This window comes from Nicotiana tabacum, chromosome 8 (genome assembly GCF_000715075.1).
Source record: "Nicotiana tabacum cultivar K326 chromosome 8, ASM71507v2, whole genome shotgun sequence".
Taxonomy (NCBI): domain Eukaryota; kingdom Viridiplantae; phylum Streptophyta; class Magnoliopsida; order Solanales; family Solanaceae; genus Nicotiana; species Nicotiana tabacum.
This window is the reverse complement of record NC_134087.1, coordinates 90,979,967-90,993,426: the sequence shown is the minus strand read 5'-3', so window position 1 is coordinate 90,993,426 and position 13,460 is coordinate 90,979,967.

Genomic DNA, 13,460 nt, shown 5'->3' with positions numbered 1-13,460 from the left:
TGTGCCCATTAAAATATGGAAATGGTCCTATGAAATCAATTCCCCAGACATCAAAGAGCTCTACTGCCAAAATATTTTGCAAAAGCATTTCGTTCCTCTTCATGATTGTACCTGTTCTTTGACACCTGTCACAATTTTTAACAAAAGCATGTGCATCTTTAAACAATTTTGGCCAGTAAAAACCTAATTGCAAAACCATTTGTGAAGTTCTGCCTCCACCATGATGACCTCCATATTGAGAAGAATGACAGTCATGCAATATTGCATTCATATCTTCCTCAGGGACACACCTTCTTACCAATTGATCTGCGCATTGTTTGTACAGAAAAAGCTCGTCCCACATGTAGAACCTCACGTCATGTAAGAATCTTCTTCTATGATCAGTTGTGAATTCTGGTGGAGTCACCCCACTTGCAATGAAATTCACATAATCAGCATACCACGGGGTTTCATCTGAAGTGATGGCTAGCAAATGTTCATCAGGAAATGTTTCTTTGATTGATTCTCCTTCAGTGACATGGCCTCGATTTTCCAGCCTGGATAAGTTATCTGCAACCTGATTCTTTGTCCCTTTTCGATCTCGAATCTCCAAATCAAATTCATGCAAAAGAAGAACCCATCGGATTAACTTTGGCTTGGCGTCTTTCTTTGCAAATAAATACCTGATAGCTGAGTGATCTGTGTAAACTATGACTTTGGTTCCCACTAGATAAGACCTGAACTTATCAAATGCCCATACTACTGCGAGCAACTCTTTTTTAGTAATAGTGTAATTCATTTGAGCTGGATTAAGAGTTCTGCTCGCATAATGAATGGAGTAAAAGATTTTCTCCTTCCGCTGCCCCAAAACAGCTCCAATGGCTATATCACTTGCATCACACATCAACTCAAATGGAAGTTTCCAATCTGGAGCAATGATAATTGGTACAGTAACTAATCTTATTTTCAGCTCATCAAATGCGTTCAGACAAGCATTATCAAACTTGAAGGATATATCTTTCTCAAGAAGCCTGCACAAAGGAGATGAAAATTTTGAAAAATCTTTAATGAAACGACGATAAAAACCTGCATGGCCCAAGAAACTGCGAATGCCTCTAACTGATGTCGGTGGAGGTAATTTTTCAATTGCTTCCACCTTTGCTGTATCTACCTGCAATCCATTCTTGGACACTTTATGCCATAGGACTATGCCTTTTCTTACCATGAAATGACATTTTCCCCAATTTAGTACCAAATTTGTTTCTTCGCACCTAGCAAGTACCTTGTCAAGATTCATTAAACATTCATCAAAAGAACATCCAAATACAGAAAAATCATCCATAAATACTTCCACAAATCTTTCAACTATATCAGTAAAAATAGCCATCATACATCTCTGAAAAGTCGCAGGTGCATTGCAAAGACCAAATGACATTCTTTTAAATGCATATGTCCCATAGGGACATGTAAATATGGTCTTCTCTTGGTCCTTTGGGGCTATAACAATCTGATTATATCCCGAGTAACCATCCAAAAAATAGTAGTATTCTTGTCCAGCTAATCTATCAAGCATTTGGTCAATAAAGGGGAGAGGAAAATGGTCTTTTCGGGTGGCATTATTCAATTTTCTATAATCTATTCAAATCCTCCACCCGGTAATAGTTCGAATGGGCATCAGATCATTGTTTTCATTTGTAACTACGGTCATTCCTCCTTTCTTTAGAACACATTGGACTGGACTTACCCATTGGTTATCAGAGATTGGAAATACAATACCTGCATCAAGCCATTTAATCACTTCTTTTCTTACCACCTCTTTCATGTTGGGATTTAGGCGGCGTTGTTGTTCTATGCTCGGTTTGTGTCCTTCCTCCATGAGAATTTTATGCATGCAAAAAGCTGGACTAATACCTCTTATGTCAGACATTGTCCACCCAATTACTCTTTTATGCTCACGTAGTACTCTCAACAATTTTTCCTCCTGCAATTCAGACAAATCAGAAGAAATAATAACAGGTAACGTATCAGAACTACCCAAATAAGCATAATGAAGGTGAGAAGGTAAAGGCTTTAGTTCTAATTTTGGAGCTTCTTCAATTGATGGCTTCGGAGGAGGACCATTTGCTCTGTTCAAAGGTTCAAAGGGATTTAAACCTTTCATATATTCACATGATGCATTCAAAATATGCTTTATCTCTTCAACCTCATCATTAATCTCCAGACTCTTGAACAACACAATTTCTTTCTCTAAAGAATCCTTCAAACATACACTTGGGATAATAAGTTTTTCATCCATCTCCATGACAGATATCATAGACAATTCTTCATAATGGCGAGGAAGTTGAATTGCTTTGTATACATTAAAAATAGCTTCCTCGTTGTCAACTCTCGTGATCATTTTTCCCTCTCTTACTTTAATTATAGCATCACCTGTAGCCAAGAGAGGTCTTCCCAATATAATAGGAACTTTTTCATCTGCTTCAAAATCTAAGATAATAAAATCAGCCGGGAAAATGAATTTCCCAATTTTCAGCAGCACATCTTCAATCACCCCTTCCGGGTAAGCTATGGACCTGTCTGCTAGTTGCAACATCACAGTGGTGGGTTTTGGAGCTCCCAAACCCAATTTTTTGTACAAGGACAATGGCATCAAATTTATGCTTGCTCCCAAATCACAAAGTGCATGGCCTACATCAACATTGCCTATTCTCACAGGGATAGTAAAGCTTCCAGGATCCTTAAGCTTTTGAGGAAGCTTATTTTGGACCCTTGAAGTGCACTCCTCAGTAAGTGCAACTGTTTCAAATTCAGTCAATCTCCTCTTGTTAGCCACAATATCTTTTATGTACTTGCCATACTTTGGAATATCACGAATCGCATCTACCAACGGAATATTCAATTGAATCTGACTCAACATAGAGAGAAATTTGTTGAACATGGGATCATCATTCTTTTTCTGCAATCTTTGTGGAAAAGGTAGTGGTGGCCTTGGAACATTCACAAGCGCTGAAACTGTATCATCTTTTTTTGCTTCCTGTGTTGCTTTGGGAATCAATTCACCCTCAAGTATAGGTTTGTCTTTTCTCTTCTTTGGAACTTCTTCTAATTCTCTTCCAGTTCTAAGTGTAATTGCACTAACTTGTGGATTTTTTTCTGTATCACTTGGAAGAGCACTTGCAGGTCTAGTGTTTTGATTTGCAGCTAGCTGTCCCATTTGCCTTTCAAGATTTCTGAAATCAGTTCTGAGTTGTTGATTGTCATGCAAAAATTTCTTCAACAAATCATTTGTACTTTCTTCTACCTGCTGGGGTGACCTTTGAGGTTGATTAAAATTTCCTTGGGGTCTATATTGATTATGATTTGATTGATTTCCACCCCAAGAGAAATTAGGATGATTTCTCCAATTTGCATTGTAAGTGTTCCCATATTGTGCCTGTTGGTTCATCAGACCTCTGCTTTGTTGTCCCACATAATAAATAGATTCAGGATTCGTTGGGCACATGTCACTTGTGTGATTGTCACCACACATTTCACAACAAATCGACATTTGTTGAACATGTTGCAATTGTTGTGTCTGGTTCATTGTCATTCTATTCATTTGATTTGCCAATTTTGCTATATCTGCTCTCATGGCTGAAAAATCATCAAGTTCAAGTACCCATGCTGCTTTCTGTTTCATTGCTCTCCTTGGTTCTCCCTCACCTTGCCAATTATGATCATTAGCAGTGAAGTTGTTTAGCAGAAGTTGTATTTCACTATATGGTCTCTCCATGCAACTACCTCCACAAGCTGAATCAAGATTCTTCTTTGAAGTCTCATCTAATCCATCAATAAAAGTATGGCCCAATACCTCATCAGTTTGACAATGATGTGGACAGTCTCAGAGTAGTTTCTTGTAACTTTCCCAAGCTTGGCGAAGAGTCTCACCATCCCGTTGTTGAAACGCAAGAATCTGGCTCCGCAAAGACTTTGTCTTTTTAGTGGGGAAAAACTTGATTAAGAATTTCTTTGCTAAATCATCCCAAGTATGGATTGAATTAGCAGACTCCTTCAGCAACCATTCTTTAGCTTCCCCCAACAATGAAAAAGGAAACAAGGTTAGCCTGACATAGTCCTTGGAAACATTTGGATAGTTGTAAGTATCCATGATTTCCAAAAAATTCTGAATGTGCCTCTGCGGGTCTTCATGAGATAGACCTACATATTGCCCAGTGGACTGAATCAACTGTACCATGTACTGTTTAAGCTCAAAGTGACCAGTGATATCAGGCTTGACAATAGCCTGGGTCATATTAGCAAGATTTGGCCTTGCAGCTTCTATCACCGGATGCCCTCCATTACCTGCCATCACTGTTGGCTGTGGTTGAACTAAAATATCCAACTCTCTTTCTGTTTTGTATCTAGCTTCCAACTCCGTCCTCACTCTATGAAGTGTTCTTTCAATTTCAGGATCAAGAGGGAAGAGATTGCTTGTGCTTCTACTCCTCCGCATTCAAGAGAAGAGCCTGCGTGACACAAACAAAGTGAACTGAAAATTAATACTTAAACCAATAGCTGATAAAAGCTTAACTTAGTCAAGTAGCTAATTTCCAAGTCCCCGGCAACGGCGCCAAAAACGTGTTGCGCCCAAAACACTCACGCAAGTGTACGCGATCTTCAAGTAATATAGTAATAAGTAGAGTATCGTTCCCACTTGTGATTAACTTAACGACTGATGAAAACTCAAACAATTATCGATTCAAGCCAATTCATCACAAAATACATAAATAACCAATTTACAATTTAACTAGTAGACAAACAATAATACAACGCAAAGTTACTACGCCACTTATGAATTTTTCTTTTAACAATTAATAAAAGAGATATCCCGGGGTTATGGGCTTGCTAGAGATCATGCTACGTTTTTTAGCTTAAAATGATTTATTGAATTATCTGGGTTATTGATTATAGGGTTGATAATACCCATAAGAATCTGTCGATTTCTTATGCGCCTATTCAAGTTAAATTAACACCTATATTTTTATGGTATTAATATTAACTCAAATGCATTTACAAATCCTATTTATCAACCAAACAAGGCAATTAAGTATAGTTCTATCTTAATCGCGAATCTTTCACTCGATGCCCAAGATCCAGATCTTGCTCTATTTGATTCTATATGCAATCAAGAATTTCCTTTTTCAAGTTTAACTCAAGATTCGTAAATAGTATTTCGCTGCTAGCTACGCAGTAAAATAATTAACATTAGAATCAAATAAACAACCCTTAACGATAATTTCAAGATCATCATTCTAAGCTTCAAACAACATAATCATCTAACACCCATAACCCCAGAATATTTGGGGGTTTTAGCCACTCATAATGATACAAACATCAACAATAAAAATCTTAAACATAATATGAGTAAATACTAGGAGAAGGTTTAGAAAAACTCTTTTAATCCTTGCTCCAGGTTGATGTTCCTCCTTGATTCTCTTCTTCAGGATAAATCTCCTTCTTCTTTTTTTTCCTCCAAAAACAGGTCTCTCTCAATAATGGCACTGCTTTTTCCTTTTTAATCGTGTAGGAAGGGGTTTTGACAAGTATGCCCTTTTTAGTCTGAAATAGAATAATTTTGTGATTTTTACACACCCACGGCGCGCCCCGCGGTGCCCCGTGCGATGCGTACATGGATTGGACAGAGGCAGAATGCATTTTAACGGAGCAAAACAATGCAGCAAAAATATTTGCACTGCCGCGGCGCCCCATGCGGCATGGCAGTGCACTTTTTTGTGCTGTTGCATTTTTTCATTTGTTTTGCTATCCGGGCTTGCTTTGCGACCCCCGAACACGATCTCGACTTGATTTATTTAGCTTTTACTCAGACTTCAAAGCCCCAAATCAGTCAAATTCATCCCAAATTTATTTCTTAAGTCGGATTAGCTTCCTGCAAGGCATAAAACATGAATTTAGTACAATTCATTATCATTTAAGCTCAAACTTTTGTAAAATTCAATAATTAAAGTGTTGTTACAACGACTAAAATACGAGTTTTTAGCCTATGATCATACATCAAAATGGCATAAGTTAGGAAAGAACAATATGCACACTGAGTTGATAACAATTAACATGCTTTGGGATTCATGTGAAATGCAAAGGTTTGGTAAATGTAAATTCATGAGCAAAATGCAATAGATAGAGGATATTGGGATCGAATGGAGTGGAGGTGTTTTCTGTGATAAGGGTTGTAAGAAAATGGGTAGCCGATAACAGGCAAGGTCTTCCAAGTTGAAATTAAAGTTATCTTGGCAAGTGCAGAAGCAGCCGCCTTCAAAGTCAAGGCCACAAATTAACCACCACGTTTTCCAACTAACAAGATTTTATTTGTCTGAAACAGGGGCAAGAAATTCTGTTCAGAATCCTCCAAGACGAGAGCATGGCTTAGGTAAGTTCATACTCAGTTTTCAGGACCCTCCTGGAAAATGGGATTTAATTTAAAATTTTCAGGACCCTCCTGGATAATGAGATTTAATTATTAAAAGTTCTCAGGACCCTCCTGGATAATGGGATTTAGTTTTTAAGTTTTCAAGACCTCCCTAGATAATGGAATTTATTTTTTTTAAAAAAAAAAAATTCAGGGACCTCCTGGATAATGGGATTCAACTTTTAAATTCTTAGAGCTCTTTTAGGTAACATGATTTGATTAACACTCACAGATGTGCCCAGATACCAAACTGGGAAAGCAAAGTTTCTTTTATTTTGTCTGTTTTATTGTAATGACAGGCTCCCACCTGGATAACGAGGGAATACAATTCAAGTTTTTCGCAATCAGGCACCCACCTGGATAACGAGGGAATACAATTCAAGTTCTGGTAATCAGGCGCCCACCTGGATAATGAGGGAATACAATTTAAATTTTGGTAATCAGGCACCCACCTGGATAATGAGGGAATACAATTCAAGTTCTGGTAATCAGGCGCCCACCTGGATAACGAGAGAATACAATTCAAGTTTTGGTAATCAGGCGCCCACCTGGATAACGAGGGAATACAATTCAAGTTTTAGCAGTCAGGTGCCCACCTAGATAACGAGGGAATACAATTCAAGTTTTAGCAATCAGGCGCCCACCTGGATAATAAGGGAATACAATTCAAGTTTTAGCAGTCAGGCGCCCACTTTGTTTTGTCTGTTTTATTGTAATATCAGGCGCCCACCTGGATAACGAGGGAATACAATTCAAGTTTTAGCAATCAGGTGCCCACCTGGATAACGAGGGAATACAATTCAAGTTTTAGCAATCAGGAGCCCACCTGGATAACGAGGGAATACAATTCAAGTTTTAGCAGTCAGGTGCCCACCTGGATAATGAGGGAATACAAATCAAGTTTTGCAATCAGGCGCCCACCTGGATAACGAGGGAATACAGTTCAAGTTTTAGCAATCAGGCGCCCACCTGGATAACGAGGGAATACAATTCAAGTTTTAGCAATCAGGCACCCAACTGGATAACGAGGGAATTACATTTCAAGTTTTTGGTAATCAGGCACCCACCTGGATAACGAGGGAATACAATTCAAGTTTTAGTAATCAGGCACCCACTTGGATAACGAGGGAATACAATTCAAGTTTTAGCAATTAGGCACCTGCCTGGATAACGAGGGAATACAATTCAAGTTTTTGGTAATCAAGGGTCCACCTGGATAACGAGAGAATACATTTCAAGTTTTAGCAATCATGCACCCACCTGGATAACGAGGGAATACAATTTAAGTTTTGGCAATCAGGCGCCTACCTGGAGAACAAGGGAATGCAGTTCAAGTTCTTAACGGCAGGCGCCCACCTGGAGAACGAGGGAATTCGTTTCTGAATTTGTTTTCAAGTTCATGTCGTTGGCAGGCACCCACCTGAAAAATGAGGGAATTCATTTCAAGTTTCAAGTTGGCCGCAGGCACCCACCTGGAGAACGAGGGAATTCATTTTAGAATCCATATCAAAGTTAAGCTATTGGCAGGTGCCCACCTGGAGAACGAGGGAATTCATTTCAGAGTTACTTCAATTCGCAAATTTAAGAAGTATCAGGAGCCTGCCTGAAGAACAAGGTCCATTTTTTAGTTTCATATTTAAGATCAAGTAGAGATTCAAGACAAGAAGTAGATAGGATCTTGTATTTTCCTTTTACTTCAGCTGTAATTTTTTCCTTTTATTTCCGATGTAATGGCAGGAATCGCGGACCGTAACCTCGACGACACTTCACTCGGCTCTCCACCTCGGTATACTCCATCGCTCTTCTCACTCCGAACTACACGTGGCCTGATTCCTTTATAGCCAAGGATATGTAGGCAGCTCAAATACCAGGGCTCGGTCACATTCTCCTCTCTTTAGTTTTTGTCTCTCTAAATAAGGGTCGGGCCAAAAACATGTCTTGTTGTTTTTTGACTGAAAACACTTTGTGTTTCCCGTCAAAGAGGGGCAACTGTAGACATGTAATTTTTGACCCGCGCAACTTTTAAAAATAGTATTTTTAAAAATATTTACTTATTTTTATTTTAATAGGATTTAGCCTATTTTTCACTTTTAGTCTAATAGTAGAACATAAAATTCGAAAATACAAAAATATTTTTTTATTTTATCTTTTATCTTTCTATTTAAGTTAAGGCTATTAGTCTTTTGTAGTAATATTAATCTAAGTTTGCTATCATTCTAATTAAATTTTCTCTTCTTTCATTTTAATATATAATTTTTGAAAAATGATGGTTTCATATCAATATAAATTTTATGTTAGTTAAAGTCAATTGCTAGTATTCTAGCAGTAATTTGCTATTGATTTTTAGTCTTTGAGCCTAATTTGGAAGCCCAACAAGACCTAGCCCATTACCCCTTCTTCTTTAACTCTTCCAAAACCCTTCTTCAAAGACCTTGGAAGAAAAACCCAAGACAACAAGGACAAAACCTTAGAAAGAACTCAAACCCTAGAGCTCCCTGACCTTTCCAGCCGCCCGCCGGAAAATACAGCTCCCCATCCATCGAGCAGCCACCCCCTCACACAACAACTCACAGCTTTGATCTCACAACACAAGCCACCAGCGATAACCTCACTCCAAACGCCTACCACAACACCAGCGACCACCAGCCACTAGACCACCCAAACCGCCGCCAGTTGCTGCTTCTTCAACTACCAAACGACCCCTTTTGCTTCGTTATCTCTAAACTTCAACCTCCATCAGTGACCACCACGCCCTCACCAGCCACACGACCACCCTCCAACAACCAACCCCAACTAGCCGGTGTTTCGCCATCCCCAAACGAACGAGCAGCAGCTGAATTACAAAAAAAGAGAAGAAGAAGAAAAATTGCCGTCGTTTAAACTCCGGCGAACTCCGACAGCCTTCGCATTCGACGCCACTGTTGCTTCTTTCATTCACACGTTGTTTGTTGTCGTGGAAGTAGTGTCATGCCGATTTATTATTTTTATCGCCTGAATTTCAGATCTGGCCGTTTGGGTTTAATAAATTTGACAAGATCTGTGATTTTTCCGGCCTAGCCATTGTTCTCTCATTTCATATTATTTTGGCGACTTTGTTTATATAAAATCAGATCCGGTTGACTTTCAATTTTCCGGCGAGGTTTTCCGTTTGAAATCTTGTTCGCGGTCCTATGCGTTATTGAGTACTAAAGCTGTCAAACAATCGAGGTTCAAACTTATTCTTTTAAGGTCAGGTTCTTGTCTTGTCTTTCTGTTCAGATTTGCGTAGTAGATTTTGAAGAAATGAAGTTATATGGTACATGGGTGTTTGAAATTAAGAGTGTATTTGTTTAGTTGGATTTCATATTGCTTTCATGTTCTTTGTGATTGGCTTTAGAGATTACAGTGGGGTCATTAGCTAATATTAACTACGCTTGATTAAAAGAACGATAGTTTACTAATAGTTTCAAATTGGTGGTTGTTAGATTTTATTGTTTAATTGCTGAATGGGCTGTGAGGGTTCGTTTGACTTAAAAAGCAAAATGACATTTGGACTCCTTAAGGCAAAAATTGTCATGGTAGAGAATTGGAAAAGTTATAAGAATTTGAACTTCAAATTATTTTGTTAGTTCTTTATTTCGCTATACCCGCTTGATCGCTAGGAGCATGCTTAGGCCAATTATGTTTGGATAGGCAAGCCTTAGGTTTTATTATTTCTTTCGAGGCGAGGAGTCGTTCCTTTAGTTAAATATATCCAGGAATACCCCGAGAAATTTGTATATATTTTTATCCGGGGTATGCCCTGAAGTATATGTATTTGAAGGCCAGTGATGGAACATTTTGAGGAAGCATAGAATAGTATTTTTATTTTTACTTTATTTTTATTTTATTAGGTGGGACAACCTCGAGCCTCTTGTGTGTTTATTTTCCTTTTTCTGTGTTTTCTACCTCAATTGAATATTTTAAAAGTCAACTTGATCGAGGACGCAACCGTACTAGTTACGGGACTTGGGGAGTGCCTAACACCTTCTCCCCGAGTCAAATAAACCCCTTTACCCGAATCTCCGGTGTGGACTTAGTTTTGGAGTCTAAAGTATTTTAAAGGAAAATCATTTTAAAAATGGTGACCTGGCACACCGAAACAAATGTCAGGTGGCGACTCCTAGTTATCTCCTTTTGAACACATCTTTTGTCACTTTCTAAATTGAAAACCCGTTTGAGCTTTACTAATCTTTTTATTTATAATAAGAGGGTTAAGTGAAGTTTGTTAAAAAAAAAGGGGTGTGACAAAAGAAATGGATTATCATCTAGGGTTGTGGTGAGATGAATAAGATCTCTCCATCCTTAATCACATATTTCAAATTCGAGCTCTCAGAATAAAAAAAAAATTTCTAATAAGAAACGTTTTTCAATTTAATAGGCCTTACACCACACAAATCAAAATTAATCGGGGTTGCAAAGTGAGTATTGGACAACGAGTGAGAGAAAAATAAAATAAAATAAAGCAATGAATGTATTAATACTTGCGACAAGTTAGCTCTTTCCTTTTCTTTTGTTTTATGAAGTTAGCTGGCATGAAAGATTGCATTTATATTATTGTTAAGAAGGCCGACGGTGGGCGGCCACGACAAAATACACCTATACAAGGACCCCATCACACAAGCTGGATTTACATGAAGAAAAAACTTTATTTATTCTTCTTTTACTGTACTTGATTATGGAATTAAATTCAGAGCGCTAAGTTCCACATTGAATAAAGCTACAATATTAACCGAGTTAATGCCATAATTTGGAAGTGGTTAAAGGCAAAAGGAAAAACTAGTGCTGTCCACTCACGAAAATAAGTAAAACCTGAATCGAATCATTGCTCCTCTTTAGAACATCTTGTACTACCTTGTAACTCTTGCAAGCTACGTTGAATAAACGAAATTCCCTACATGCAATATCCTACGAATGGTTGAATCAGTGAGTGTTTCACAAAATCTCTCTAGGTTATTAGTTTCTATTACGATAGATAACAAAATTGTATGTAAAAAGCAAATTCAATACCACAAAATTTATTGCTCATGCTAACATTAGATACAATTAAGGTTTTTCGGTCTTTCTAGTGAGAGTCCGTTTTTGAAGAATTGCCTAAATAGCCATTTACCCAATCATTATATATATAAAATTATTTAAACCAATATAATCATATATAATTAATGGTATAATTTATGTATACTCGCTAAAAAAAAAAAAAAAAAATTTGGCCGATTATAGGTAAAGATCCCATTTTTCTCGGGCTCTAGAGTCCAGACGTTACATTCAGTTGGAACTACTGAAGCCCAACATTATTGGGCCTACTATTGGCCTAACATTGTCTTTGAATGGTGAAAATAGCACCCGCTAGCCAGTTTCACTACTAGCCAGTTTCACTACTAAAAAAAGGAAAAAAATCAATAGCCAAAATTGATCGATGTTGGTCAGAATAGGAAAAAATCGACCGAATCGTTACGGTCTGTAATCGTATGGTCGATAAAGTCAACCGACCGACTTCGGTTGGTATTTTCCAACCGATTTGGATCGGTCAATTAAATTTTAAAAAAGAAAAAATTGCCAAAAAAATCGATCGAAGTCGGTCGGTATTTTTAATTACGCAATTAAAAAATACATCATCTAAGAATCGAACCGGGATATGTACTATGGCAGGATACTCATCTACTACTAAACCATTGATGCATTTTGTTTTAAGACTGTATTTTATTTTATTTTATTTTATTTATACATTTATTGCATTTTCGCGCAAAAAATAACCAAATGATGTCGGTCGGTTTTATTAATAAATAAAATTACCGACCGAAATCGATCGTTTTTTTAAAACGACCGGTCGAAATAACTGACCGATTTTGGTCGGTTTTTTTAATATTAATTTGAATTTATTTGAAATAAAAAAACCAACCAATATTGGTCATTTTCTTGAAAAATAAATTTCGCGGGACGCAAAAATAGTTTCTATATTTTTGCGCCAAAAAAAAATCGACCAAAGTTGGTCGGTTCCGTAAAAAGAAAATTGGAAAATAAAATATTTTGAATCGATTTTTGACCGACCAAAATTTTGAACCGATTTTTGACTGCGGTCGATTTTGGCCAAATTTCTAATAGTATTTTTGGACTGATAATTGAAAAATAACACGCGTTTGCAAAGTCATTGAAAAATAACCACTATTTTGCTGTAACACGAAAAGTTCTAGCATAATATGCTGGATAATGGAGCTCCTGAATATAAACTTTTAGCATGTTATGTTGGAATTCCAGCACACAGAAAGTTCCAGCATAATATGCTGGATTATGGAGCTCCTACGTATAAACTTCCAGCATATTATGTTGAAACTCTAACACATTATGAAATTCCAGCACGTTACGCTGTGGTCTCATATATAAAAAATTTAAACTTCAGCATATTATGCTGGAATTTTTTCGAATTTTAAGGGTGTTTTTGTTCAGATTTTATCTTTACATGATAAAGTAGCTAAATTCGATTACTTTGAAACTATGAACATTTTTCGATTACCAATTGTAAATCTGACTATTTCTAATTATTTTTCGGCCTTATTTTGCTTCTTTATATATATATATATATATATATCTTATTTATTTGTTTTATTTACGATCTATCTATCAGTTTACTTCTTTATAACTAGTGTATATAGTTATTAACTCATGTTATGGTGAAACATGCTTTTTTAATTCTTTTTAAATGTCAACATTTGGTAGCCTTAACATCAAGCGAAATACTAAAATTGCATAGGAAATAATGAAAGCTAAATAAACATTTCTAAAAATATGGGTTGGTAATAACAACAATATATAAGCCCACGAACATTATCATATTCCATGAGAAAGAAATGGAGAGACAACCACCTTTATGAAATGGAAACATGATAAGGTTATGATATCAACTTGACAACATCAGGAGTCAGGACCAGCTCTCTCTCACTTTCCCCTCACCAAAGCACGTGTATATATATATATATATATATATATATATATATATATTCTT